Source organism: Melanotaenia boesemani, chromosome 1 (assembly GCF_017639745.1).
Source record: "Melanotaenia boesemani isolate fMelBoe1 chromosome 1, fMelBoe1.pri, whole genome shotgun sequence".
NCBI classification, from domain to species: domain Eukaryota; kingdom Metazoa; phylum Chordata; class Actinopteri; order Atheriniformes; family Melanotaeniidae; genus Melanotaenia; species Melanotaenia boesemani.
Window position 1 is genome coordinate 394,148 of NC_055682.1, and position 16,055 is coordinate 410,202.

Here is a 16,055-nt window from a genome sequence, read left to right on the forward strand (position 1 = left end):
CATGCAGCCAGTGTGACACCGCTGAGCAGACAGAGGCTGGCCTGTAGTGGAATTTTTATTTATCAAAGGTCACACACGAAGTGAGAATCAAACAAAGTATTTTTATTAAGAGCTGATCAGCAATGAGAATCCCACAGTCAAAGAAGTTTTGGCTGCGCGAGTCTGAACAGATGCATTTGGGTTTGGTTTATATAGACGAGCATGAGCTGATCACATCAAGAAAAATCATTAGTCCTCTGTCTCAAAGAAATGTTATCAGAAGATTGGAAGGGGAAGTAAATGAAGCTCACTCAGTTCTTATCTGGGTAGAAGTCATCCTCCTTCCTTAGTAAATCACAAGACAAGGTTTTGTAACAATACAAAGTGCAGACATGTGTATAAAATTTTCCATTACAGGCCCAAAGGATCTTCCTCCATAGTGAACAAACAGATGTTGAGAATGACGGAATGGTGCTGTGCGCTCGACGTAACAAGGCAGCGCACACTGGGCACAATAAATGAGATTTTGCTTCCTCCTCTGACTGTGGGGAGGAGGATAAAATCCATTCAGCGTGAACACTCTGGATCTGAAAGAACTGGTGATGGTTTTAGGAGTGAAAGCTGGGTTAGTACAGCTGAGCTGCCATCGCCCTGGATCCTGAGGCAGGAGGGAGCCACAGTGAGGGCTGATAAATCACTGACTCTCTTAGCAGACGTCAGCGCCAGCAGCAGGGCTGTCTTCATGAACAGAAACTTCGGTTAAAGGCTCAAACGGGGCTTTAATAAGCGCGCAAAACCAGCGGTAAATCCCACTGAGGTCTGTATCTGTGCACTCCCTTCAGGAAGCGTTTGATCAGAGGATGACTGAAAAGAGATCTGTCACCAAAACCTTTATGACAAGATTAGATCAAATCAAATCAAACTTTATTTATATAGCACCTTTCATACATAAAAATAGCAACTCAAGGTGCTTTACAGAGAGTAAAATCCCCCAGAACCCCAACCCAAGAGCAGCAAGCCCACCCCCCACCCCTTCCCATCAAACACACACACATCACAGAGGGTAAAAGCAAGTTAAAAGGACCAAGGAAAAAAGGACCAAGGCTGCAGCATACATTTTAATGGTGCTGAAAGCCAAATTCTTTTCCAACAGCAACTGGAGGAAGGAGAGCACACAGGGCAGCGTGCATGCTGTGGGATTAAATCCTCTCTCCAGACACCAGTGTTGAAAAGCTGACCACTTAGCAGAGTAAGACGCTCTAGTGGAAGCAGCTCTCAATCTTTGGATCGTACTCACCACTTCTGGGGAGAGGCCGAGCCTTTCTAAGTGCTGACAGATCCATCACCAGTTTCCATGTCTGCACCGCTGCTTCGTCTCTGGATTGGGCCAGTAGAAGCAGGTCATCCAGATAAAACAGAACTCTCTTTCCTGCAGAGCGTAAAGGCTGCAACAACATCTCCATGCACTTGGAGAACATGCGAGGAGTGAGAGAGTAACCGAATGGCAGACGGTTGTACTGATACTGGTTCCCCTGAAAGGAGAAACACAGGAATTTCCTGTGTTTCTGCATGATCTGGATGTGAAAGTATGCGTCCTTCAGGTTGATGGAGGTGAACCAATCGCCTCTGTGAATGCAGCCCAACACTTCTGATCGTCAGCATGTGAAAGGATCTCGGGGTGATCGATTTGTTGAACAGAGATAGATCGAGGATAGGTCTCTTTCCTTTTTTTTTTTTTTTTTTTTTTTTAACTTGTCCTGTCCAGCATCATAGCAGTAAAATGATAATCTGGTTGCTGTATCGTGCTGAACAAATTAGCTCTGCCAAGGGGAGGCCTATGGGTAAGGATGGTTTAGTCGGTATCATTGAAAACAGGTAGTTTACTTTAGATAGAACCATCATTTTAACTGTGGCAACCCTCCCCATGAGTGATATGGGTAAGCGCCTCCACCGTGAGAGATCATCCTCTATTGCTTTAAGTAGCTGGACATAATTTAGTTTTGTTAGTTCTGATAACCTGGGGGAAATGTTTATGCCTAGATATCTAATGTTTCCAGACTGTATTGTAGTATTGGCTGTGTTTTGTAGGTCACAGTTGATGGGCATAATAATAGTCTTAGGCCAGTTAATAGAGTAGTCAGATATTGATGAGAATGTGTTAATAAGTGTGATTGTCTGGGGGAGAGACGTCGGTGAGTTCTGGAGAAAAAGTAATACGTCATCAGCATAAAGACTTATCTTGTGTTCTATATTTTTGGCATGGATTCCTTTAATCTCTTTATTTTGTCTTATGGCAGCAGCTAGGGGTTCAATAAAAATAGCAAAGAGTGATGGAGAAAGCGGGCAGCCCTGTCTGGTTCCTCTCTGCAAACAGAAGCTTGGAGAAGTTTGATCATTGGTCTTCACACATGCATTTGGGTTGTTATATCATATTTTATCCAATCTATGAAAGATGACCCAAACCCAAATTTGTTTAACATTGCAAATAAAAATTTCCAATTTACTCGTTCAAATGCTTTTTCTGCGTCTAAAGAAATGACTGTGGATTCCAGGTTATGTAGAGTAGAATAATCTATGATGTTAATTAATCTACGCATGTTAGTAGAGGAATGTTTACCTTTAATAAAGCCTGTTTGGTCAGGATGTGTTATTAGAGGGGTTATTGTTTCTATTTTTCAGGTCAAAGCTTTGCTAATTATTTTAAGATCTACATTTATTAGTGAAACTGGACGGTAACTGGATGGAAGTGTCGGGTCTTTACCTGGTTTTAATAGTACAGTAATATTGGCTAGGTTCATATTTGAAGGTATTTTTTGTTTTTCCCTTATTTCTAATATCATATTGTAGAAAGTGGGTGCCAGCATTGTCCAGAATTCTTTGTAGAATACTGCTGGGTAAACATCTGGACCTGGGTCATCTGGACCTGGATCAGGACCCTGTGGACCTGGAGCTTTATTGTTGGGCATATGCTGGAGAGCTTCTTGGAGTTCGCCGACTGAAAGAGTTGAATCCAGGGTTATTTTATCTTCATGTTTTAATTTTGGAAGATTGATGTTACTAAGAAATTTATCAATATTGTCATCTGTTGTAGTTAGTTGCGATGTATATAATGTTTTATAGAATTCTTTGAAAGTGTTATTTATCTTGTCGGGGTCGTGGCTGATGTTTCCTTCTGGATCTCTGACAGAGGAGATGGTTGTTTTCTCCTTGTTTGTTTTTAACTGATTAGCCAGGAACCTTCCAGATTTGTTGCCATGCTCAAAATTCTCCAAGCAAAGTCTTTGCACCAAGAATTACGTCTTTTTATCTATTATTTCATTAAGTTCAAGTTTAGCTTTCCTTAAAGCATTTAGTGTGTGTTCTCCTGGGGAGACATGGTAAGCTCCTCTAAGGATTTAATTCTGAGTTCTAACTCTGAAATTCTCAAAGTTTCCTTCTTTTTCTTACGAGAAGAAAAGGAAATTATTTTCCTCTCATTACTGCTTTTCCTGCTTCCCAAAGAACACACGCTGAAGTTTCTGGCAAGTCGTTATTTTCTAGATATAAGGACCATTCTCTTTTAAAGTAGCTGATAAACTCAGGATCTTTAAGTAATGACGTATTAAATCTCCAGTTTGTAGTTGCTTGTTTATTGCTCTTACTTCTCAGAGTGAATGATACTGGTGCGTGATCACTAATGCTAATAGGATGGATTCTGATTTCTGACATGTCATTCATCAGCGAGCTGCTAGTTAAGAAATAATCTAATCTAGAATAGGAATGGTGGACTGAAGAGAAGAAGGTGTATTCTCTTAGTGTGGGATGGTGAGAGCGCCAAGCATCACAGAGACCAAAATCTTTCATGTTAAACAGTTTTTGAGGATTTCCAGACTCGATGAGCTCCTGTGGTACTTTGTTTGTCCAGTATAATGTTAAAATCACCTCCTATAATTAGTGTGTTATCTGAGTGACCATAGAGGCGAAGAGGGAGTGAAAGAAGGAGAATCATCTACATTTGGACCAGATATATTTGCAATACATAACTTAACATTTTTAATAGATAATGTAACTATTATAAATCTGCCTTCTGGATCTATGATTGTATTATCTATATCAAAATTTAACCTTCTATTAATAAGAGTTGCTGCTCCTCTCTGCCTAGAATTATAACAAGCTGAATACACGTGTGGAAACTGGGTTGTTGAGAGAAGATCTACTGTTGAGTTTGATAAATGAGTCTCTTGGAGTAATATATCTGCTTTCATTTCTTACAAACGGTTAAAAATGTTTAACCTCTTTTCCCTTGTGCCAGCTCCACGCACATTCCAAGTGACAAATGTGAGTTTGTTCATGAACCAACCACAGAGATGAGGCTATATGCATATTACTGAAGCGTGTGTGCGTGCATCCCACTGCTTCTCCACGTGCATGTGTATCTGCCAGCTGGTTGTGACAGAGATGTGTGTGCGCTTGTGCTGTTCTGTGTGTGTTCCTGTGAATCATGAAAAGTGCTGATGTGTATATAATATAATGACAAGTGTTACCGTTAGCCGTTAAAGGGTCGGAGAGAAGAAGTGTAAAGAGTGAAAAGAGCGACAGTGTCAAAGGAAAAAAGTAATTTAAAAAACGCATCTGTGCTGAGAACAGTGTAGTGGAGACGGGCAGTGGATTTACTGTTAACTAAATGATCTTTTATGGCAGTTTTATGGATATAACATGATCTAGTGAGAAAACAGGAAAATTAAAGCACATACCAAGTCAGTAGAGCCACGGAGTGATGTCCGGGTCGCGGTACAGCTGTCCATTAATAAATAATTTATCCACCCCGATGACAGCGCGAGCGCCTTCCATGATGGATTTCCTCCTGATGGGAAACAGGACTCTCCGTCAGTCCAGAATCTCTCTGGGATATTGGTCGTTTACTCCAAAGTTGGTTCCCTTCAGTTCGCGGCCCTGGTTCTTCACCTGCTCCTTCTGTTTGAAGCTGACGAACTTCGCTACTATGGGTCTTGGTCTGCTGGACCCGGGTTTCCTCCCGTCGAGCCGATGGACTCTGTGAAAGGAGATGTTTTTCACCGTTTCCTCCGGGAGCTTCAGGTGGGTTTTGATGAAGTTTTTCACCGTGGTCTCGGGGTCCTCCTCCGTCTGCTCTGGAATCCCTGCAAATACCAGGTTCTCTCTCGTGCTCCGCGCCTGCAGATCGATCACCGTTTCCTTCATCTTCTTATTTTCCTCCGAGAGACGGGTCAAGCCCTCGGTGAGGGATTTTACCGACTCTCTGAGACCAGCATTTTCTACAGCCAGAGTTTCCACCTGCTTCTGACTGAATTCTAGTGATTCACGTAGCGCCTGGAACTCCTTGTGGAGAATTTCTACCAGGCTCAAACGCGCATCAAAACTACTGAGTTTCTTATCTATAGAGATCAGAACATCCGTTGAGTCGTTCCCCGGTGGTGAAATAGCTCCAGGTGAATCCTCATTTCGCTGTCTCTTGGACTTGGATGAGGTGGAGGGGGTGGAGGTGTTGTTTGGTTTCCCCACGACGATTCTGTCGTAACAACGATCTATAAAATCTGTCAGGCTGGCCAAATCCTTCCCGCTGTGCTCCAGAGTGTACCTTTTAAAGACACTATTTTCCTACTTTAAAGAATATTTTGATTCGGCTGGCACAAAATACAATTGAATGAGTGTATAAATGTTTGGGCGCGCCTAGTTTGAATCTGCCGTCTCCCCGGAACTACATCACCTACAGCATTAGCGTCACTTACCTGCCACCAGCGTCACCTCGGATGGGTCTCTTTCCGCCTATCTTCTTGGGAACCAGGACGTAACGGGAGTAAAAGCCCAGATTTTCCTCTCCTAAAGGAACTCTGGAGATCACATTCTTCACCATAAATTCCTGCAGCTCTGTCTGGAGAGCAACGCGCTGTTCGTGGTATGACAGCACCGTTTCTAGGATTCCGCTGAACCGCAGGGGGGTAGATGCAAACTGCAGCATGTAGCCGTGGCTGATCACTCTGTCCATCCATTTGTCCATGGAACATATGCGCCGCCATTCTGAGCAACGCTCTGAAAGCCGTTGTGCATGTGCCATATGTGCTGTCATCGCCATGGAGATGAGCCATGGGGGGCTTGGCCCAAAAGGGCTGATTAGAATTCTCCAGAGAATGGTTTTCGCACGGACTCACAGCCGGGCACTGCTGGGGAGGCAATGTGGAATGCTCGAGAACGTCAGCTTGGACCACCGGTCCAGTGCTGCAGGTGTGTGTAAACGCGATAATTCTCTGTGCATCACAGACAGGGTGTGAATGTGTTTACAGGCTAGATAACGGCATCAGCTAGCAGTCACCAATTCAGCCAGTGTGGGGGACGGATGTGAAACAGTTGCTGCAGAGTTGATTGGCCTGACAGCAGACATGTTGTCAAGGATGTGGCTTTCAAGGTGAAGAGGTTTTTGTTTTATGAGCAAACATTTAAACATCCCCAACATCACAAACATTCCCCCAAAATGTCATTGTTTCTTGGGCCTCTGCACCTGAGGTGGGTTGGTCCAGGAACAGGCCAGCTGCCCGTTGCTGGACTGCTTCTGCGGCTGGGGCTGCTGAGCAGGAGGAGGAGGGCGGGGGCTCGCCCATAGCCGTCACCATGGAGAGTCTGTTTCTGCCTGAGGTCCCAGCGGCCCAGTGTCAGGTGGCAGAAGGGCTACATGCCTTCTGAACTTTTCAGCTTCCTCAGAGGTTTTTTGTATCTGGTAGCTGAAGAAAAATGGGGAGCTGATTGTCCAGTCTCTTCCTAATTTATACTCGAGGCCGAGGTGTGGCTCACCCGGCAGGTGGGAGTGGACTAAAGTTTTCAGTACTGCGTGTGCACGGAGGGATATACCCAATACCTATAGCCTTAAAGTGTGAAGCCTATACAAAATAGAAGAGTAAATTACATTTACTAATAAATGACGAAAAACAAGTGCATTTCGTGGAGTGGGTCTCAACATTTTTCAGTTTGGTTTTAAAAGTGCTCCATGCAGTTAACTCTGATAGTTTACGTTTGTTCTGCGATGTGCTCCAAGCTGAAGGGGCAGAGTGAACAAAAGCCTTATTACCCAGTTCAGACTGAGTATCTGGAACATAAAGCAACAACTGATCATGTGATCAGAGAGAGTAGAAATCACCACTTCTTTGAGAAATTATTATCCATATGTAAATAGGGAGTAAACCAAGCAGTGCTTTATAAATTGTGATGTATGGTCCATGTATGACTTCAACCACTAGGTGGAGTCTGGCACCAGCATTTTGTTAACCTGCTGAGGGATGTAAGGCAAGGAAAGGCAAGTTTATTTGTAGCACAATTCAACAACAGGTTGATTCACAACATTTTACAGAAGAAGCATAATTTAACATTAAAAATAAAAGGAAAAGGAAAAAGAAAGAACACTGGATAAAAATGGCATTAAAACATGATCAAGTTGAAGAATTCCAGCTTAAAAGAAGCAGAAGCAGAACATCCGGTGGTGCCATGTTTGAGTATGACAGGGAAATTTGAGCTCCACTGATAAACCGGCCTACCAAACGACAAAGTTAAAACTTGGCAAAATGTGCCCAACAACACTGCAAAAACAAGTGCCACCGATAGACTATTAAGATATAAGTATAGGACCAAGGAAGGGGAAGAGAGATGGTCTGAGACGAGTGGGGCTAACAAGGCAGCTAGCCCTACTGACGCCAACGTATGAACTGCATCCAGGCCTGATGCTAAAAGCATGGAGGAGATGTCATTGTGGAAGCGAACCGAGAAATACAAGCAGATGAGGATAGAGGTTAAGGAACTCAAAGGCCAGACCAAGGACTTGTTTACCAGGCTGGAAACATTGATTGGAAACCTGAGCATACAGCTAACGAAGCTGGAAAATAGGGTAGTTGGTGTAGAGGAGTGTATAGCAACCAGGAGGAGACCACTTTTTTCACTTTCACTTTTATTTATTTATTCTCTCTTCTTTTTTTCTCCTTTCTTTTTTTTTTTCCTTTCTTTCCCCCTTCTCCTTTCCCCTCTTCCCACGTTAATGCATCAAATTCAAAACAAAACATTTCATAATTACAATAATTTAAATACAACAATTGTAATACATTCCATAGAAAGAGAGAAAAAAACAAAAAAAAAAAAACAAAAAACAGAGAGAATTGGAGTAGGAAGAAGAATTAATCTTATTAACTCCTACCCCATCCTCATTTCTAAACGAACAGGACAGCCTCATCAACAACAGATTCTTAAAACACAAATACATCCAGCAAATGCCTCTATTTTCTTAACCATTCAGACAATTCTTTTCATACATTTTAATTATGTACTCTTTATATTTATATTTAAATTGGAGAATATTTGAACAACATTTAAGATCTGTTTTAAGTGAGTTCCATTGTTTTACACCAACCACTGAAACACTCATTTGTTTGAGTGTAGTTCTTGCAAAAGGATGTTGAAAGTCACAGTATCGTCTACTTGATTCATCATTTAGGATAAAAAACGTTTGTAGTCCAAGTGGCAACAAGAAATGTCTAGCTTTATATATTACTAATAATGTTTTCATCACAACCAAGTCTTGCAATTTTAACAGTCCTGACTTCAGAAACAATCCTGTTGTCGACTCTTTAGGAGCAGTTCTATTAATTATTCGTATTGCCCTCTTTTGTAAGACAATTAGAGGGCTTAGATTGGTGCTATAGGAATTACCCCACACTTCCAAACAGTACATCAAGTATGGCAAAATAAGAGAACAGTAGAGAATTCGCATTGCCTTATAATTTAACATAAACTTGACCTTACTCAACACAGCAATGTTTTTACAAATTTTCTTTTTAACGAATGCTATGTGTGACTTCCATTTTAATTTTTCATCAATAACTACTCCTAAAAATCTAAATTCAGACACCCTCTTTATACTGATTCCATTTAAACTTAAATCAATATTTTCAGGGCATTTTTGATTTGTAAACAGCATAAACCTTGTTTTACTTAAATTTAAAGACAATTTATTTTCACTGAACCATTTCTGAAGTAGTACCATTTCTTGTTCTATTATTTTCATTAGTAGTTTTAAGTTCTTTCCTGACACAAAAAAATTTGTATCATCTGCGAAGAGAATAAAACGTAAAATTTTTGATACATCACAAAGGTCATTAATATATAACGTAAAAAGTTTAGGTCCAAGCACAGAGCCTTGAGGGACTCCACAGAGAATTGTTTTCACCATAGATTTATGGTCAAGATACTCCACATATTGTTGTCTGTTTTCTAAATAACTAATAACCCAGTTTAACACTATACCTCTAATTCCATATGACTGTAATTTGGAAATCAGTATACGATGGTCCAAAGTGTCGAAAGCCTTTTTAAGGTCAATGAAAACTCCCACTGTGTGATTTTTGTTGTCCAGTTCTGTGGTTATGTCCTCTGTAATTTTCATTATTGCCAAAGCTGTTGAACGATTACTACGAAAACCAAACTGATTGTCATATATCAAAGAATGTTTTTCAATAAAAGCGTCCAACTTTTTAACAAAAAGCTTCTCCAAAATTTTTGAAAACTGCGAAAGTAAAGATATAGGTCTATAATTTGTGATGCTTTGCCTGTTACCTGATTTAAAAAGTGGAATAATTTTAGCCACCTTCATTTTTTCTGGAAAGACACCAGTATTGAAGGACAAATTAAATATATATACTAATGGTCTACTAATGCAGTGTACACTCTCTTTAACAATAAACATATCTAAGCCATCACTGTCACATGAACGTTTACTTTGTAATTTGGATACAACAGAAATAATTTCATTCTCACTTACCCTACCAAGGTATATTGATTGCATGACTTTGCTTTCACATTTCAAACTTTCCTTTTCATTATCATTATGTGGTGATATCGTTTTGGCAAGATTTGGGCCAACATTAACAAAAAATGAATTAAATTCATCTGCTATTTGTGCAACACTTATTTCTTGATTCTGCTCATTAATTAAATAGGCACGATGACTACAAACCATTTTACTACCTATAACATTCCTTAACACTTTCCACATTCCTTTAATATTATTCTTATTTTCCATTAACATTTTGGTATAATAATCTTTCTTTGCATATCTCATTATAGTTGTTAACTTATTTTTATAGGCCTTATATCGCTTTTCTGTATTTTCTGTCCGGTATTTTACAAAATCCCTGTAAAGTTTATTCTTCTTCTTACAAGATTTTAATATTCCTTTTGTGATCCAGGGTTTATTGTTGCATCTTGCATTATCATTATCCTCCCATATCTTTTTTGGGCAATTTTTATTATATAACCATAGATATTTTTGTAAAAAACATTCATAAGCCTTATTTACATCACTTGTGCTGTAAACACTGTTCCAATTTTCTTTGATAAGATCATTCTTAAATGCATTTATTCTTTCCTCATTTCTCAATCTTACAACCTTTTTCCCCATTTCTTTATTTGTTTTTACCTCACAACAATAAGTAAGAAATATTGGTAAATGATCAGTTGTGTCATTTATCAAAAGACCACTTTTAACAGTGCCTCCCAGTACAGTAACAAAAATATTATCAATTAATGTAGCACAATTCGTAGTTATTCGACTTGGCTGAGTAATCATTGGATAAAGTCCTCTACTGTACATTAAATCTAAAAAATCTGAACTACTAGAATGATTACTTACATTCAAAAGGTTTATGTTGAAGTCACCACAAATTATAGATATTTTATTGCCATTTCTCTCAACTAATAATTGCCCTAACGTCTCAATAAATGATATTATACTGGACCCCGGAGTTCTATATACACAAGTCACAACAATATTTTTTTGTTTCTTCATTTCAATCTCAACAGTTACACATTCCATTACATCCTCCACTACAGCAGTCATAGCCTCTATTGTCCTGCATTTCAGATCATTACAAACAAATAAAGCAACGCCCCCTCCCCTCTTACTGAGCCTATTAACATAAAACAACTCGTAACCCTCAACATAAAAATCAGCCCCTTTATCATCTGTTAACCAAGTCTCAGATAGAGCTATAACAGTAAATCTATCTTTAAATGTTCCCAAATAATCATAGATTTTACTAAAATTTGAATATAAACTTCGACAATTGAAGTGAATTAAAGTAAATAATCCATCTGTTTGAATATCAACACTGAAGTCTGCATCTGTATAATATTTACACGTGTCTTTAATATTTTCATACAAGTTCATCTCAGAATCCAGTTCATGCTCATAATTGTAAACACGACCTTCTAGTCTATCTGCTTGCAAAAAATTTTGGTCATACTCCTCAGTCATTGCGCAAATTAATGCTTATTTAGGCCCTCAGGCCATGTCAGAGTTATTTCCACATACCCTGGTCCTTCTGTTCTTTTCCATAGCTGTCCAAGGAGATACGAAGAGTTTCAACACTCGTTGTTATTTCTGAAGCGGGGGCGTGTCCGCCCTTACTGCGAGGAGAATGCCAGCCTGCGGCCTGTAGAGCTGACTCCCAATCCGGCTCTTTCTTTGGGACTTCCATTAGTACACCAAAGTCCTTTAGACCCTCAGCTGCTTCTCGTGGATTGTCAAAAGTCTTGGTCTTTCCATCTTGCAAGAACAACTTGAGTTTTGCGGGATACAGTATGCGACATTTGATCTTCCTCTCCTTTAGCTGTTTCCGCGCATTCCTGTACCGAGCACGCTCCTTGAACACTTCGGTCGTGTAATCCTCATCAAAATATATCCTGTGATCATTAATAAGAATCGCCTTTTGTGACCATGCCGCTTGAAGCACTTGTTGTTTTTCCTTATAACTGCGGAACCCAACAATGATGGATCTAGTGTGATCCATGCGCGCCGTGGAGCCACCTGACGCAGCGTGATGCGCCCTCTCAATGCAAATCTCCTCCCGGATGTTTAATTGCTCACGAATAACTTTTTCAATAAACCCAATCATATTGCTTCCTTCTGTTTTTTCTGGTACTGAATAAATCCTCAAATTATTTCTCCTTGAGCGACCTTCCAGATTCTCACATTTCTCCTCAAGGTGTTTTTGTTCCCGCATTAATTGGAAAAGAACTTTAGTCAGATCCATTTCGCGTTCCTCATTCTGCGCAATCCTTTTTTCGGCGTCATCCATCCTTCTTTTTAATTGATCAAGGTTTTGCTTTATGTCGCTCACCTCTTTTCTTAGCACACCGAAATTTCCAGCAGTTTCAGTGCGGAATTGCTTAAGTTCCCTCAATATTTCTGCTGTCGCGTCGCCACTTGCACTGTCCTCCAAACAAATTTCTTTCACTGGGGCAGTATCTGCCAATTCTCCTCGTTGTTTTTGCGAACGTTTGGCCATCGGCTTCCTGTTGCCGCTTGAAGCAGAGCTCATGGAACGTTGTGAGGACCTTCAGAATCGAGAGAGAAGACAGAATCTAAGAGTATATCAGATTCCAGAAGGAAGCGAAGGAAAAGACATGGTGGCCTCCATTAAAAAGCTAATACCAACTGTGCTGCCTGATCTGCTGCTAACAGAAGATGATATCAGGATTGACTGGGCACATAGAGCTCTAACGCCAAAACCAAGAGAAGGCGACTCCCCCTCCTTCCTTGTAATCAAATTTACGGAATATACCATGAAGGAATGGATTCTGCAGCAGGCATGATGATGATGGGTGAGAAGCGGATCTACCTCCAGTTACAGAGGAAGAGGGCCCAAGTTAGACACGTCGTCAAACAACTGAAACAGAAAAATATTAAGGCAAAGTGCATGTATCTGCCCCGAATGAGGATGATGATGATGATGATGATGATGGTGATGGATGCAATGTCAGAACTCCAGGACCTGAACATCCAAGTCTGAGTTGACGAGATGGATAAAGTGGGAGAGACGGGATGCTAATCGAGATGGACGGAAAGACAACACAGGAGAGGACTGCAGGTTCTTCTCCCCTTAATATGACTATACTAGGCCAAAAGTAAGGTCTTTTCACTTTACTTTATTTAAATGGCTATGAACAGATGTGAATAAGTTTCGGTTAGTTGGGTCAAAGTTCAGTTCCCCCTCTGTTTTTTTTTTATTAAGTGATGCCAAGCTGACAGAGAACATTTATATTACTTGATTGTTTTGGTACGCAGCATCAGCCGCTACTAGATTCACATGAGTGATTTTCACTCATCCGTTAAACAGCTGTGGCGGTTATTCATTGGATCTGCTACACAATGTGACATCCCAGAGGACCTCCACCACCCTCCACCCGGTTCCACTCGGGGACTGGTCCCCTCAGGAAAGAGGCCGGTCGAGGACTTGGAAGCCTGGTTTATGTACAAGTTTGATGTCTTGTATATAGTTTTTGTTCTGTTCTTTGTTACTTCCTTGACAACTGATGAACCTTTTTTAACAGCTGAAAGTACATATGGGAGCTATAAGATAGTAAAAGTAGAGTTACATGGGCGACCTAAATGTGGTTAGTTACAATATAAAGAGCTTATAGCACATCCCACAGGGAAGGAAGGAAGAGAGGGGTAGCTATTTTAGTAGGGAGGAATGTCTTTTTTGGATGTGGAAAATTAATTAAAAACAGGGAAGGTAAATATTTAATAGTAAATGGTACAATTAGAGAAAATAGACTGTCCCAGTTTTTTAAAGATGATTGCCTCTAAACTAGCAGAAGAGGGGAAAGGAATCATAATAGTTGCAGGGGTCTATAATTGCATATTAAACTCAAATGTTGACCGACTATGTGCGGAAAAGGGGCCCGGTGCAAAAAATATTGACTGCTCTCTTAGGAATGATGGAGAGTCTGGGCCTGATTGACATATGCCGATTTCTCCACCCCAGAGAAAGAGATTACACATATAGGTCCTAAGTCCAAGGGAGTTATTCCAGATTAGACATGTTTCTTGTCTCGAAGACCGACGTACATAGAGTGGCAGAATGTGAGATAGAACCCATAACCTTGTCAGATTATGGCCCCGTTAAGATGAAATTAAATTTAGGTCAAGAGAAGATGTTCAATTATTGGAGACTTAACGTCTCAATGCTGCATTTGATAGTATTAGCATTGTGCGTTCTGCTTCTGTCAGTGCTGTGTGCTAACTTTTAGCTTCCTACTTGAGGATATAATTGTACTCTGTGCTCTGAATAAAATGATATGGCTTTGTTTTCTTGCCGTTTTGTGTAGGAGAACACATGATCTAAATGTATTCAGTGACTTTCGTGCGTTAGCTAACTCCTTAACAATGTCGAGGTCTTGTTTATCTTATTCATATTGTGATAGTGTGAAAAAAGTAATATTGGGGGTGGGAGGACAACAGCTGAGAGACAGCATGGGATGATGAAAAATACATGGAAGTGTGTGGGGAACTTATCAGTGAGGGACGAACAGAAAAAGTGAGAGGAGGACTCGACGAACATGTAAGGCTGGACGGACACTTTTTCCGTTGTTGACATCTCCAGTAAACTTGCCAATTAAACGTTTCTCTGACAGATAATCTATCGCTGCTCTTAAACTACAAATATGGCCAAATGGGATGGAGTCGAACTCTCCGTGACCTGGAAGGAGGCGGGGCATGGACAGCCTTATTCACACTTAAAGAGACGGCACCAAAACGAGTTGCTTTAAAGACACGCCTCAGAACAGGGTTAACAAGGGGTGTGTGGAGGTAGAATAACCAGGAATTCAGACCAAAGCATTGTGGTTCTACTTTATTTAGACCATAAATTAATGATTTACATGTGAAAACGAAGGATTTAAAAGCATGATATGTCACCTTTAAGAGATGGGCAGACAGAGGCCTAAGAGTTATTGACCAGCTGCTTTGTGATAAGGGCTTACAGTCCTTCCCACATCTTCAAAACAAATTTCTTATACCCCAAGGTGATATAAGATATTTTCAGATTAAGCGTTATCTTACATACCATGAGAATTGGAATATAATGAAAAACACCCCAACAAATTTAGAAAACTATTTTCTCAATATAATCAAAGATCATACGCGTAGCAAAAAACACGTCTCCCGTATATACAGGAACCTGTCACTTTTTTGTTTTTTTTATAGTTTTTTCTAAGTAATTTTGTTTAAATACAAGATCACAATTGCATCAAATATCATCATCTTGTGCATAAGTGCAGCAGCTTCTTCAGTACCTGGTTGAACCAAAGAGCTGGACCAGGAGCTGGGTCGTGTGTTCAGTCAGGTAGGGTCTGATCCTCCTGATGTTGTAGAGAACAAATCGGCAAGACCGAGCAACCGAGGCAACATGGTCCTTAAAGGTCAGCTGGTTGTCTACCATGACACCAAGATTCCTGGTAGAAGACGTAGGCACAAGCGTGATGGAGTCAAGCTGCACGCTTATCTGTGACGGTAAAGAAGGACTGGCTGGAATGACAATAAGCTCGGTCTTGGACAGATTTAGCTGAAGGTGGCGATCCTTCATCCACGCGGAGATATCAGCAACATGCTGATATTCACGTTGAGACGTTGTGTCGTCAGATGGGAAAGAAAGAAAAAGCTGAGTGTCATCTGCATAGCAGTGGTAGGAGAAACCATGAGAGCTAATGACTGCACTGAGTGAGGAGGTGTATAGCGAAAAGAGAAGAGGGCCAAGCACCGAGCCCTGAGGCACCCCTGTTGTCAGCCCATGTGGTCTGGACACGCCCCCTCGCCATGATACTCTGAAGGATCTTCCTGTGAGGTAGGACATGAACCACGAGAGGACAGATCCTGAGATGCCAAGCTCCGAGAGTGTGGAGGACAGTATATGATGGCTGACCGTGTCAAAGGCAGCAGACAGGTCCAGCAGTAGAAGGACTGAGGACTGACCATTTCTGCAGTCAGCACAGTGAGAGGATGAGTAGGTGGTGGAGATAGAAGAGAGTTAAACACCATGAACAGTTGTCGTGTGTTTGGAAAATTGCGGATCTTATTAATTCTGTTTTGTTCACTGCAGACTGACAGTTCCAGAGACCGAAGGTAACAGAGGATGTGGCAGACGTGCATGCCATTGGAAAGGACGGGTTTTGTGGATTGCGTTGTCTATGGGTGACACGTCTTGGTCTGTACCATGTCTGACAGGACTGGGTTTGAAGCAAAC

The 16,055-nt window shown here is 40.9% G+C and overlaps 1 long non-coding RNA gene across 1 annotated transcript; it reads left to right on the forward strand.

The window, feature by feature from the left end:
* Nucleotides 1-613: 613 nt before the first annotated feature.
* On the forward strand, nucleotides 614-15,476 carry LOC121636093. The gene is made up of 4 exons (XR_006009687.1): nucleotides 614-737; nucleotides 6,791-6,796; nucleotides 12,991-12,999; nucleotides 15,464-15,476. It is a non-coding gene; the product is annotated as an uncharacterized LOC121636093 (long non-coding RNA).
* Nucleotides 15,477-16,055: the final 579 nt, after the last annotated feature.